Raw genomic sequence first — 13,367 nt, 5'->3', positions numbered from 1 at the left:
TTGATCTATAGACTTAATGATATTTTGATCAAAATTCCAAAAGAACATTACGTGGGGCTTTGTAAGTTGATTCTTAAATTTATACAGAGGACTCAAAGGCCAAAATCTGCCAAGAAATTTCTAACAAAGAATAAGATGTGAATATATGTGTAGGATTGCTTTACCAGGCATCAAGACCTATTATTAAGCAGTAGACAGTGTGGTACTTGTTCAGGGATAGAGAAATTGATCGATGGAACAACATACGGAACTTAGAAATAGTTCCATCCATCCATGAAAACTGATGTCCCTTTTCACACCAACTTTGCAATAAAATAGGTCATTTAAGTTCAAGCTTACATTCTGTGGGATTCTATGTCAGTAACATTCAGAGCATTCTCTAAACGCTCTCAAGATAGTACTGGCAGACACATTGGGAGTGTATAAGAAAAATCCGTATCCTGATTAAGCACCAGTTCTGGTAAGAATGAATTACTGGTCCTCTAGGATAGAGGCCGCTGGCAGGGTTGGTTATTTAAGAGCAGCAAAAGGTAGTTGAACATGAATGAGGAAGAGCCTTGGTGAAAAGCAGTCACTGGGCTCACACTTAGCCTCATCTCTATCACCTTAGCTTCTCCATGTATGGGTCAATGGTGCAAGGACAAAAAACTGGCCAAGGACAGAGTCTGCCTGATATTTACCTCCAAACGTAACCTATCTAGCTATTGAGTGCTTTCTTTACTGGTAGGTTTTGACTTCATGGATCCATCACATGTCTATTTTCCTCTTCTTTGTTTTCAGTTTTTCACTGTGGTTGCTTCCTGGCCCTTACCAATCAGCCAAGTCATTGCTTCACGTCATTTATTCATGTATCTTCTCACTTGAGATTACTTCTCCTCATACCAAAGTGACGACCAAGTCTACTGTCTGTGGCTCTATGAATAGATTTTCCACCATGATTCTTGGAGGTCATTCCTGATTAGGTCTATAGGTCAACGCATCTCTGTACCAACATATTGAACTTAATCATTTTTGAAGCAATGCTTTTTTTTCCCTCCTTTTTTTTAGGGAATACTCTGGGAGGTCATGATTGTGCACTGGGGAAAGCCATCAATACAACAGATGTTGGTGATATGGGCATCTGTTCTTTTCATTTTGGGGGCCATCTGGACCTGCTAATGACACATTCTGAATGTATAATTTTTATTGTAAGATGGATTATGATTGCATTTGTGCAACCTTATAACTTGGTGAATTTAAGCATACCCAGTTTTTTAATGTACTGTAGTGTGTTTTTAGTCAATTGATGTCCCATGATTAGGCATTTGCCAAATACTTGCACCAGGTAGCTTGCCAGGAGCTGCTTCTCAAACATATGCAGAGAACCCTAGTGTTCTCTGCAGTGACTTACCTAGTGGAGTCAGCCAGAGGCTTTATACAGTATCTTATCTACCACAGATACCTCCAACACCATTGGACCTGCCAGATCATATCATCTGAACTTGTGGCAAAGTTCTCTCTTGCTCTGTACAATTAAAACTGACAGAGTTTTGAATTTTCAATACATAGATCCAAGCACCAGGTATAAATATGCTATATGCTGCCTCCAAAACCCAAAGAAAACCACCAAACCTGGGGTGGTATCTCTTCCTCAGTGATAAAGGGCAAAAGTTCAACATCTAGTCCTTTTCCCTACATGAGTATCAGAACAGGTCCCAGATTATTGGAATCATATGAAGATGCTGAATCTTGTAGGGCACATGTAAACCCTATGGCATATTATCTACCTTTACAGGCCATCTAGATTCTGATGATATCCTCATCAGGGCATTAATATGATGCGATCAATACAGTGGCCAAGATGTTTTACAGAATGACAAGATCATCAAAATTTCAATAGAGTATATTGTGACAAAGAGCAAGAGGGCCGGCAGTCTTGGAGCCAGAGAGTGATTGTGTACTGTTGTTCTCCCCACGTAAAGGCAAATAGCTTTGATCCTCTTTACCTATGGATATTGAAAATAATTCGCTGTATCAGTTGGCATTCACCGTATCAATAGCCAAAAATCCAAAGTGTCAAAATCTGTGATGATCTGTCTCATCAGCAGAGATTAGAGCTACAACTTGGTTAGGTTTATAGTAATCCACAATCACCAGTCATAATACATATAATTTTTTTCACAGAGGCCATAAAGATGAATAGAGTAAGAATATAACAGAGGCCCTTTGACTGGTAAGTGATCCAATTCTAGAATTCCATCATGAATGTAGGCTTTCTAATTGTCTTAGAAATTAGAAATTGGCTTTCTGTTGCCATGAAAGCAAAACACAGAACAATTCCTTGAGTGTACGTAGATAATTTGAGAAGGGTTCCTAAGAAGCAGAAATAGGAAGTGGAAAAATTAGATACGGAAAGAATTCAATTAATTACAAAATACATTAATTAGCTGTTTATGGTCATGGATAACAGGGGTTCAAGCCTTCTAGTAGCTCTCTGAGGGACCATGGACCACACACATTAGAATTATCCCATGGGTTGTCCCTGAGAGTGTTTATACCCCCACATTTTTTTTTCTGCACAGTTGAAAAGACTTCTGTGGCTTTGGAAGAAGGCTGGAGGCTCCAAAGCATATATCTCAGCAAGATCTTTGTGTGGGAGGTTGGCAACATACTGCACCATAAGGATGCAGGCATAGCTATGAGGAGATCATGTTGACTGGGTGGCAGTGACATGGTAAGTTACAGTCATTTGCAACACTCAGACATGTATACAAATGTTCTTCTAGTACGATGGTCCTGCCAGGTCTTAGTCCACCATATTGCACGGATGCAACAACAGCTCTGGTTGTCATGAAATATATTCACAAATATTTGGATCCTTCCTGTATGTAGGCACAGAAGAGGATTATACTTCCCTGCCCTTTCTGAAGTAAGGCAAAGCTATTTGATATGCTTTGGCCAGTGAAAGGTGAGTAAAAGCTTGTGTGCATCACTTCTGGATGGTAACTTTGAGCCCATGTTTTAGTAGCCATGTTTGCTTCCCATTGCCATGCTGATAGTGTAAGTGTTGATGTGCAGTCTGTCCCTGAGAATACATCCTACTTCACTGACTTGTGCTGAAGAAATAAAACTTTGGTTGTATTAAGCCACTGAAAATTTGAGGTTATGTGAAATCTGAATCCACTCCCTACAATTGGCAAACTATGGCCACAGCCTAAATCTGGCTCACTCCCTGTTTTGATTAATAAAGTTTTATTGGTACTCAGCCACATCCACTCATATATGTATTATATATTGTTGCTCTAATGCTACAATGGCAGAATTGAGAATGTCCCTTATGGCTCCCAAAGCCTAAAATATTTACTATCTGGCCCTAAACCAAAAAAGTTTGCTGTCCCTGGTATAACTATTCTATTATCATACAAAATGGACAAAAATGTCTGAAATCCAATAGAGCCCCAAATTGATTAATAATGAGAATCATTATTTGGTTTTCTAAGTCACTGAATTTTGGGGGATTAGTTATGCAGCATTATTGTTTCAATAGCTAGTGGATAAAATCATTGCATGATTTTAATTTTATAAAGTTCAAACATGGATAAAACTTATCAATGGTATTTGAAGTCAGGGTAGTGGTAACCCTTTGAGGATTGTGATTGTAGGAGGCCACAGAGTTGACTTCTACTATGTTCTAGTTTTTGATTTATGTACAAGTTCCATGGGAGTGTTCAGTTTTTGGAAATTCACCAAGTTGTTTACTGATGATTTTTATGTTTTCTTATGCATGTTATTACTTCAAAAAAAGTTAAAAAGAGGAATGAATAATATTTACATGCTATTTATATTGAATTTCAAGGTACTTTGTCAACAGAAAAATGCAATTTATAGAATAGTCAATATGAATAGTTTGCAACCATTTGTATAAACCCAAAAGGTAGATATATATACATAACTTTGGTATATATATAAAATATATCGGGAATGATAAATGTAGTTGCGTCTAGAGAGGATAATTAGGAGGTACAAGTGAAAATTAACTTTTCATGGTGGAAAAATCCCCCCCTCTTTTTTTTACTGTTTTGAATTTTTTTCCATGTACATAAAATAACTTTTAAAGAGTTAAAAATATCAAAACTAAAATTATAATGTATATTGCTTTTGGGGCTGTTGGCTAAAATCAAGTGTAGTATCTGTTCTTATCAGTTTAAAATTATAATGCATATATATCCAATGCTATTATATACTCCCTTCTATTACATGTTTAGTAGTTTCTAATCTTTAAGATTACTATTACTTAGATAACAATGCAATTAATATCCTTGTTTGTAAATCTTTACTTTTTGGATGATTTCTTCAACATAAATTTCTAAAAAAGAAGGTGACTGGGTCCAGCAATGAATGATAGTTAGATACCCCTGAAAATGGAATGAGTTAATTACTGACATGGACACTTTCATCTTACAGTATCTTCTCCCAATATATAGGTGAAAATAATACTCAGTACTTTAAATAAAAGTTTAAAGTTTGGATAAACAACCTAGAAAGTTTTAGGAGTAGATTTTTAAAAACAGAGTTCTTTGGATGATTTATAATCATTTTGATTTGTACCACTACTTAATATGGTCTCTCATCTTGCTTTTTAAAGTTAAGAGTGTTATTTCAGGATGTATGAACCTGAAAGCTGATTTTCCTGATGGAAGAAAGAGTGGGGGTTAAGTAATATTAACTATTATATAAACGAATCACTTGCTAGCTTAAGAATCAGTACTTGTGATACATACACAGACACACAAAAAGGTGTACAAGTTTTTGGTGCATTAAAGTATATGGCGAAGAGGGGCTTCTTTTCCTCTTGGATAATTCAATTTTCACAGTAGGTAATGTGAATATATATATATATATATATATATATATATATATATACACAATTTATATATATTATATTTATATAAACTTTTATGCTATATATAAATTATGCTATATATAAAATTATATAATTTATATTTGCCTTAAAAACAGGGAGGGGGACAAAACAGAAGAGACTCATAAATAAGAACAAACTGAGGGTTACGGGAGGGGTTGTGGAGGGGGGAACGGCTAAATACATAACGGGGACTAAGGAATCTACTCTTGAAATCATTGTTGCACTATATGCTAACTAATGTGGATGTGAATTTAAAAAAATAAAAAATAAAACAAGTTAAAAAAATAAAGTCTAAGTTGCAGATAAAAAAATAATATATATTTGCCTTAAAATGATCTTCATTTCTTTATCTGTACTGAGGAAACAGATCTGGTTGTATCTTGTATTATTTCCATTGCTGAGAGTTCCTTTTCTGTCAGTTTCTCCTCTCTCTACACAATTTCTCTTGGCAGAGAATGATATTGCTGTCATTCTCCTGATCAATAATTGGGATTATAAATCTTAATTCTTCTCTAATGTTTTGCCAATGGACTAATTTATTTTCTGCCATGCATGTGATCATGCCCTAAGGGGTGTCATGCAATGTCTATATAATCAAAATGTCTGGTATAAAAATCACTGCATATTTTTATTTTCCTGGAGAAACAAAAATTCTCCAGATTTTACTGCATTAGCACTGTGGTGACCTTTGTTTAATCCTCTTAAAAAATGATTGGAAAAGCAATCAGGACAAAGAAAGTATAGCTGTTAACATCTCCTTGTGATCATGTTGTTAAGAATTTGATATCTTTCACTTCAGAAGTAAAACAGAACTGAACTACTTTCTTCTCTACAACTAGTTATGAGCCATCAATGCAAAGGTGATATTACTGATTCTCTAACATACTCCTTTTGACAAAATCTTGCTGGGCGGCTGGATGGCTGAGTCGGTTAAGTACTGGACTCTTGATATCGGCTCAGCTCATGATCTTGCTGCCGTGAGACTGAGCCCCATATCGGGCTCCATGTGCTGGGTGAAGAGCCTGCTTGGAATTCTCTCTCTCCTCTTTCTGCCCCTGCCTCCCCTCCCCCCCAAAATAAATAAATAAACATAAAAAAACCTTGCGTGATATGGTCAGGATACAAGTAGCTGGTGTCCTTCTAACATGAGAAATGGACTGCAGGACACAGAATCAAGAATTCTAGGTGTCGGTACCAATTCCTCCCCTGGGAAGTACCGTGCAAATCACCCACCTCTCGCAGAGTATGTTTTCGAAGAAAGCAGCAGAAGTGCCTCCAGCATTCTTGTGTTACCACTGAATTTTTTCTTGTTCATAATGTGGATACTAAAGTCATGCTTTTGCATTTACATTATTGATAGGAATATTTGGAGGTAAGGCAAGTTTCCATAGAAGGGTTTTGAAGACGCAAAGAAGCGGACATTGTTATACACAGCTTATATCCTCAGAAAAGACCTCAGTGTTGGGGGTGCTTAAGTCCTCTGTGTACATAAATCAGTAGAAGACAACAGTTTGGGAGTCGGAGGAGAGAAGAGATAACTGAAAGAAAACATGAATTTGTGATCAATTCTAGTTTTCTAGAGTTTTCTAGTAAAATTCAGGGATCTCAGAATTTTTAAGGCATTTGTTTGTGGAGTGACATTAAAAAGCAAAGTCAGTTTTCTCCTATGATAAATGAAGAAACTGGACAATATCACTGTCAGGGTCCTGTCCTGATATTGCATGTATTCTGTACTATTTTAACATCCCTTAAGATTGTGCTTCACTTGCTGGGATATTTAAGTGCCTTGGCCATATTCTCTGAGATTTTCTGTTGGCACAAACAAATTAGGCTATTTGGGCCCAAAGGAGATGACTTGGAAACACATGTTAGAAATTGCAGTCTGTGTAGTTCCCAACAGTTCTGTGAAAATCTCACTGTAACAATATTCTTTGACTCAAGCCATAGCACCAAATTATAAGTGATTATCTTAGCATAAAACTTTACCTTCTGTTATACAGAGACAGATTAGCTTAGAAACGCTAAAAGAAATGTTGGTGGGGCTAAAAAGATGCTCAGGCCTATAATTCTGGCACATTATGCATTGCTAATAGACCTATTTCACTCAGATGTATCTCTTTAGGAATGTGGCCTATTCTCATGCATTTTCAGACATATCCAACATGGCAACCACATAAGGAGACAGTCTGTTACATTAAGTGGGGTAGTTTCAGCTGTTTTAACAAATAATACCCAAACTTTCAGTAGTTCAACCCTGCTGAGGTTTATTTCTTGCTCAAGTAACAGTGGAATGTAGATGTTCGTGGACTATGAAAAACTTTGCTCTGTGTTATGATATGGGGACCTACACCCTTTTCCACGTGCAGCCCCCTACTGTCCTTCATGGCCATAGAGTCCTCTGCTTCCTGCCAATAGACCAGGGGAAAGAGTATAGAGAAAGAACAGCATTTTTTAACCCCTTGGGCTGGAGGCAGCACATACATCATTTCTATTCCTTTTCTAGTCAAAATTAAAGGGCAGCTGGGAAATGCAGTCCCTGGCTGGTCCTTACTTTCCAGAGGTGGGAAAGCATGGATGTCAACAGCTATCTCTGTCCCATCCAATATATCAGTTAATATTAGGAGGCTTTTGTTAAGCCTGTCCTTTAACGTTCAGGCCACTGTGTTTCTTTATTAAGTGGCCACCCACACATTAGTTTTTACCAACTTCATTAAACCATAAGTGGAATTTTTGGCTGAGGTCTGTCCCAAGATTGACAACAATGTTCCTCCATTTATGACTTGAATGACTCTCATTACATTCATTACGAAAATAAGAAGGCATGCCAGAAGCAAAGTGGTTATTAGACAAAGCATTCCTGGATGAATTTATATGAAGACAGTCTTTCCAAGCAGATTGCTTCCCTTTTTGATTATTAATGCAAAGTTCCTGTTCAATAATGGACAGAAGAGCACTATCCATGTCATTAGGAGACCCGGTACTAAATCGCTTCCCTCTTCTGACCTCAGTTTCCTCAATGCAAATAAAGAGTTTAGACTGAACAATCTCCAAGTTCTCTTTATACTTGAGGGGAACCTATAATATTGCTTGCATACCTCAGACCTTAGAAATTCTGCTCTCGTCTTGCGGTCATTCACACCGACGATTTTATTCACACTGGCTCTGCTCATGTCTGACTCTCTTTGCCAGGGTGATCTGTCAACCACTTCCTAGCCCCCAGCAGCTCTGTTGCAGAGTTTTTGATCATGAAACATCCTTTACCTGCCACTATTTCAGTATCTGGAATCTGGCCTATATGCCCATATTCATAATCAGTTTCTTGAAGCTTTATGTTCGAGCTTATGATAACTGAGCTACTTAACCCTTTAAAATATATTCCCCAGGTAAATATCACTCTTTTCTCTTCGAATCTAACTTAATGGCCATGAACGTGATGCATTTGATGGGACCATCTGTTTTTTTCTTCTGCCAAAGACACTCTGCACATTTTGGCAGCTTCCCTATGTGTACTCAATAACTCATGCCAAGTACAGTTGGAATGTTTCATGAGTCCAAAGTCTGAAAACAACTGAACCCAGCAGTGCTCATCTGAAACGGAGTGTTGATTTGCGGTGAGTCAGGTACCACAGGCCTATATGTCTTAAGGTCTGGAGAAGCAGCAGAAAGATAACGTTAATGTGCTAACTACCCCTGGTTGACAATGGAGAAGTTATTGAAATTTATAGAATAGTGACATTTATGAGATTTTATTCCCAGAGGTCTGTGCCTCCATTTTGGGATTTACAACTTCCATCCACATAAACACCACTGTGATCTCTTTTGTACACATAACCCTGTACACACCGGGACACAGCTGTTTGGTTCAGGAGCGGGTACCTGACTCATGCTGGCTGAAGCTCTGCCCCTCCAGGAGGTAGGTATATTGAGAACCCAGACGGTGCCTCTATGAAAAACAGCTTGGGTGTTACAGGTCATCATGAGTCTTGTCATATAGACTAGATAAAGAAAGGTAGCCTGTTTTTAGTAAGGGGTAGGGGGGGAGGAAGGAGACGGAAAAACAGTGAAGAACAGAAACCTAGGTAAGAAGACAGAATTCAATACCATTTGCGCTTCTGGTTTTTCCTGAGCCCAACCATACTCGTCTGCTTTAATTCCATGAGATATTAGGCTATTTTCAAGAGAACCTCCTTTATTTGCATAAGCAAGTCATGTCACTTGCAAACTGACTATTAAAGTATATCTACAGGAAAAGAAAAAAGTTAGTATCCTTCCAGTCAATATGAGGCTTGAATCATATATAAATTATTGTTGAAGAATCCAGATTAAAAAAATCAAATTTGAGGTTTGCTCTTTATTTAGGATCAATTATTCAAATTGTGGCAGTTTTCATAGTTTACCTGTCATCTGAATAGTATATATTTCCTATATGTCCAGATTCTGGAGAGTTGATCTTGGAAAATGTTTACATGTTTAAGCTGGACTTTTAATATTTCATTGGATAACAGATTGGGATGCAATTGGTTTTTTTATGTCTTAACATTAAATTTTCTCACCATAATCTTACAAGTCTTACAAGTTACTCTTACTCAATACTCATTACAGTTCTCATTTGTATAAGAGAAAAACCAACCACAGAAGTCAGCATTACAAAGAATACAAAGCATGCAAAGAATGTCTGAGAAATCAGCTTAAAATAAAGTCTTATTTTAAGCTTATTTTTAATGCTGGTATTCGATTTGTTCAGAATGTAGAAAAGAGAGGCGCCTGGGTGGCTCAGTCAGGTAAGTGTCCGACTTCGGCTCAGGTCATGATCTCATGGTTCGTGGGTTCGAGTCCCACATCAGGCTCTGTGCTGACAGCTCAGAGCCTGGAGCCTGTTTCAAATTCTGTGTCTCCTTCTCTCTCTGCCCCTCCCCCACTCGCACTCTGTCTCCCTCTCTCTCAAAAATAAACACTAAAAAAATTTAAAAAACAGAATGTAGAAAAGAATGAGTTAGCCAAAGAGGGAAACATTATTCCTAATTTCTATCATCAAAAATTCACATCATATCAGTGACAAAGTCTTTTAAAACTTAATTAGTTACATAAATAATACACCTTAAAAAAAAAGTTAAAGTACTACCAGGGTCTTGGTATTAGCATCCAGGAAAACTGAATGTCAAACTAGGGCAAATGTAGCTTATGCACTATATTTTGATTAACTCTTGATGTGATTTTATAAACATTGATAAATATATGTTCACATTTTAACGAACCTGCTAAATTACATTTTCTTCCTGCTTTTTGTTCCATTATGTTTACCTTGTTTTAAGTAGTACAGCCCTTTTAGGGAACGTACCCTTTTCCAAGCCAGGAATCCATCCACCACTGAGGTGTTAGTATGATGCTATGAAGGGTCTTTATCTTTCGACATGGAGCTCTGTGTTAGAATTCCAGCTTCAGACATTACTAAATGTTTGTCTTTGGGAATGTCATTTCACCTCCCCAAAGCTTATTTTGTTCATCTCCAGTATGATGATAATGAAATTTGACTTGAAATGTGATTGCAGATTTAAAGGTAAGGGCACAAAACACTAAATATGCAGTCGGCAGTGCATAAACTGTTGCAATTACTATTCACTGGTATCCTCAAACAGAATAGGAATTCTCTTTGGCCCCCACAGAAGTTTTCATAAATGAATTGGTTCATCCCATTCTTGATATCCAAGAGAATGACTCCTTCAGAGCAAATGGAAAAAAAAATTTTTTCTCCTTTTCTCTTGTATTTCCATGGAATCAGTGATTTGCATAGGAGCAGAGATCCTGTTACGGGTACCATTCACGGTGAGAGCAGAGGATGTAGAGATGGAACCCTTCTTACCTCTGTGACGTTACAGAAGGCTTAATCAAAAAACCTCCCATCCTCTGCTTTCCTGTAGAGATTTGCTGAACGATTACCCAGATACTTTGTGTTCTTTTGATAATATACTGTCAGCAGGGTTGAATTCTTCAATTTATTATCTGTTTTGACCTTCTATTACTACACATATATTAATGAGAAAGTGTCTTAGTCCGTTCAGGCTGCTATAACAGAATACCATAGATAGGGTGGCTCATAAACAACGGAAATGCATTTCTCGCAGTTCTGGAGACTGGGAAGTCCAAGATCAAGGCTCTGGCAGATTTATGTGTGATGACAGCCCACTTTCTGGTTCATAGATGACAGTCTTTTCATTGTGTCCTCACACAGAACATGGTAGAGTGGCGCCTCTTCTATAATGGCACTAATCCCATTCAGGAGGGCTCTATCCTAATATTTCCCAAAGGCCCTACCTCCTAATATTGTCACTTCAGAGCTTAGGATTTCAACATAGGAGTTTTGAGGGGACACAAACATTCAGTCTATAGTAGGAAGAAAGCAAGATAGTTGTTAGCTTTTTTTCCCTACCTCTCAAAGAATGATACAGAAAACTATATTTCTATTTGGTCAAACAATCAGAAAGTAGAAAAATGTATATGCATTTTTAAAGGAGATTTTCTTATCCTCTAATTTTTCTTACTAAAAATGTGATGTTAAAAAGAAAAGCACATTCCACATTGATGAATGAAAATAGCCTTTGAATGATGGATTAGGAAATGTATTGCATTCATTCTATAAAAATGTCTCATGGTAGAAAATACATTTGCTCAATACCAAGGTTTTCAATTATTATCAAATAAAACATCTGAGTCATGTCTTTCACTACTAAAGTCAAGAAAGGCAAGAGAGTCCTGTTTATTGTGATTCATAGAGAGTTTAGCAGATTCATCATGGCTGGCTCTATTCAAATTTATCATTGAGCATTCAAAACCAATTTTTAAAGCAAATTTTCTAGTTCTTCCAATGTAAATCTGTACAAACAAACCATTATGATTTTTAAGGGTTCAAACATTCATTATAAATACCTATTTTGCACGTGTTTTAATTTTACTATTCCTTACAGAGTTAACCTTTATTTTGCTTACTAAGAGCATGTCAGGTTAGAACAGTGACAGGCACATAGTAGGCGCTCCAAACTATTGCTTGAGTTACATTTATCTTTATGCTAGAAATGTGTATTTTGACCTTCCGTATTTGAAAACCTGTGTTTTATCTCCACAGATTTTATCAATTAGTTCAGTTATGATTATTTACTTGTCTGTTTTACTAGGTTCCCACCAAAAGGGCAGTGCACAAAGTTAGATGTAACCAAGAGAGAGACAGAGGAATGGGTTTGTGTATTATTTCTCAAGTAGTATGCACCAGTGTAAAATACCATGAAACTTTATTTGTTTTCTATTAATTTAACAAGTCAAATTTTATATTAGGTGAATCATTTACTGGACTTTACAAAATTCATCTTTACCAAATTACACAATTGTAGGATGTATATACCACTCATTTCTTCCTCATATACCCTGTCAATTACTTTTCTACTTTGCTGAACTTTCCTTTTCTTTGTTTCCTTTTTATTTCTTTTACTTACACATTAGGTCATGTTTCATTTAGTTTAAAAAACCTCCCTCTCCTCTAACAATTTAAGGATCTTGAATAGATCAATATGCTCCATTAAAACTTACCAATAGTTGACTTATTTGCCATTAGTAATTCAGAAGTGTGTTGTTATGACAATGCAGAGGCATGAAAAAAATATTTAAAAGGCAATTTTTTATCATGATGAGAGCTCTTCAAATGCATATTCACATGGCCATTTTACCTTTTGCTCCACTGCTTGGAGATTTGAGGTATTAAAAAAATAGCAAAAAGCAGCAGAAATAAATTTACATTGTTTGTAGGAAAGAGGCACTGTCCTTGGAAGTTATTCATTTTTATCAAAAGGATAGGGCAGGGTAAATTGTTCCTTGTAGCATATGACAACAGAGGTACAAATGAAACGTCAGGATGTGACTAACATGGTAAAGAAGGCAGACGGTCTAGTGAAACCACCGTTGCTCAATGACCAGATATGTGGTTCTTAAGTTTTACAGGTCTTTTAAAATTTTTTAATTTTATTTTTAAGTTTTACAAGTCTTAGGTCAACCAATCATTATATCAAAGAATCTAGGTCCCATCATGAAAGAAAAAAGCTTTTGCTGTTTTTTTTTTAAGATTAGCATACTTGTTTATTTATGTGATTTTTGTTAATTGCCTCAATAATGGCTATGCTAATTCTGCCATACCTAGTTTACTTTAGTTTACTATCACCCGTTCATGTTCCACAATTGGAGAATCACTGTCAAGAGACATTCTGGGTCCTAAGGACTTAATATCCCAAATTCCACTTTGATGATGCCAACTGATCAAACAGGAAGCGAAGCCCCAAGAAAGTAGACTTAAATGGGATTACAAGAAGCATTAATTCAATGTGGGGAAATGGAGGCCATCACAGATGGACACAGTGTACCAAAAACAAAGTGTGAAAGATTAAAAGAATAATTCAGATTTTCCTAACTAGAGACAATTGTG

At 36.6% G+C, this 13,367-nt stretch overlaps 1 long non-coding RNA gene and 1 pseudogene across 3 annotated transcripts in view; both read left to right on the top strand.

Annotated features, from left to right (window-relative positions):
- LOC106981349 (uncharacterized) overlaps nucleotides 1-13,367 on the top strand; it is a 51,466-nt gene that overhangs the window by 16,979 nt on the left and 21,120 nt on the right. The window contains exons 2-5 of one of the 3 annotated variants that reach the window (XR_008299904.1): nucleotides 1,048-1,107; nucleotides 2,164-2,212; nucleotides 2,872-2,947; nucleotides 8,287-8,514. This is a non-coding gene — a long non-coding RNA (uncharacterized LOC106981349). The remainder of the gene's footprint in view (nucleotides 1-1,047; nucleotides 1,108-2,163; nucleotides 2,213-2,871; nucleotides 2,948-8,286; nucleotides 8,515-13,367) is intronic. The other 2 variants (XR_008299903.1, XR_003425190.2) reach the window with 2 other exon arrangements.
- On the top strand, nucleotides 4,131-4,228 carry LOC113603747 (uncharacterized; annotated as a pseudogene).

This window comes from Acinonyx jubatus, chromosome B4 (assembly GCF_027475565.1).
Source record: "Acinonyx jubatus isolate Ajub_Pintada_27869175 chromosome B4, VMU_Ajub_asm_v1.0, whole genome shotgun sequence".
Lineage (NCBI taxonomy): Eukaryota > Metazoa > Chordata > Mammalia > Carnivora > Felidae > Acinonyx > Acinonyx jubatus.
Note: the sequence above shows the minus strand (reverse complement) of the source record. Positions and strands in the feature narration are given on the sequence as shown.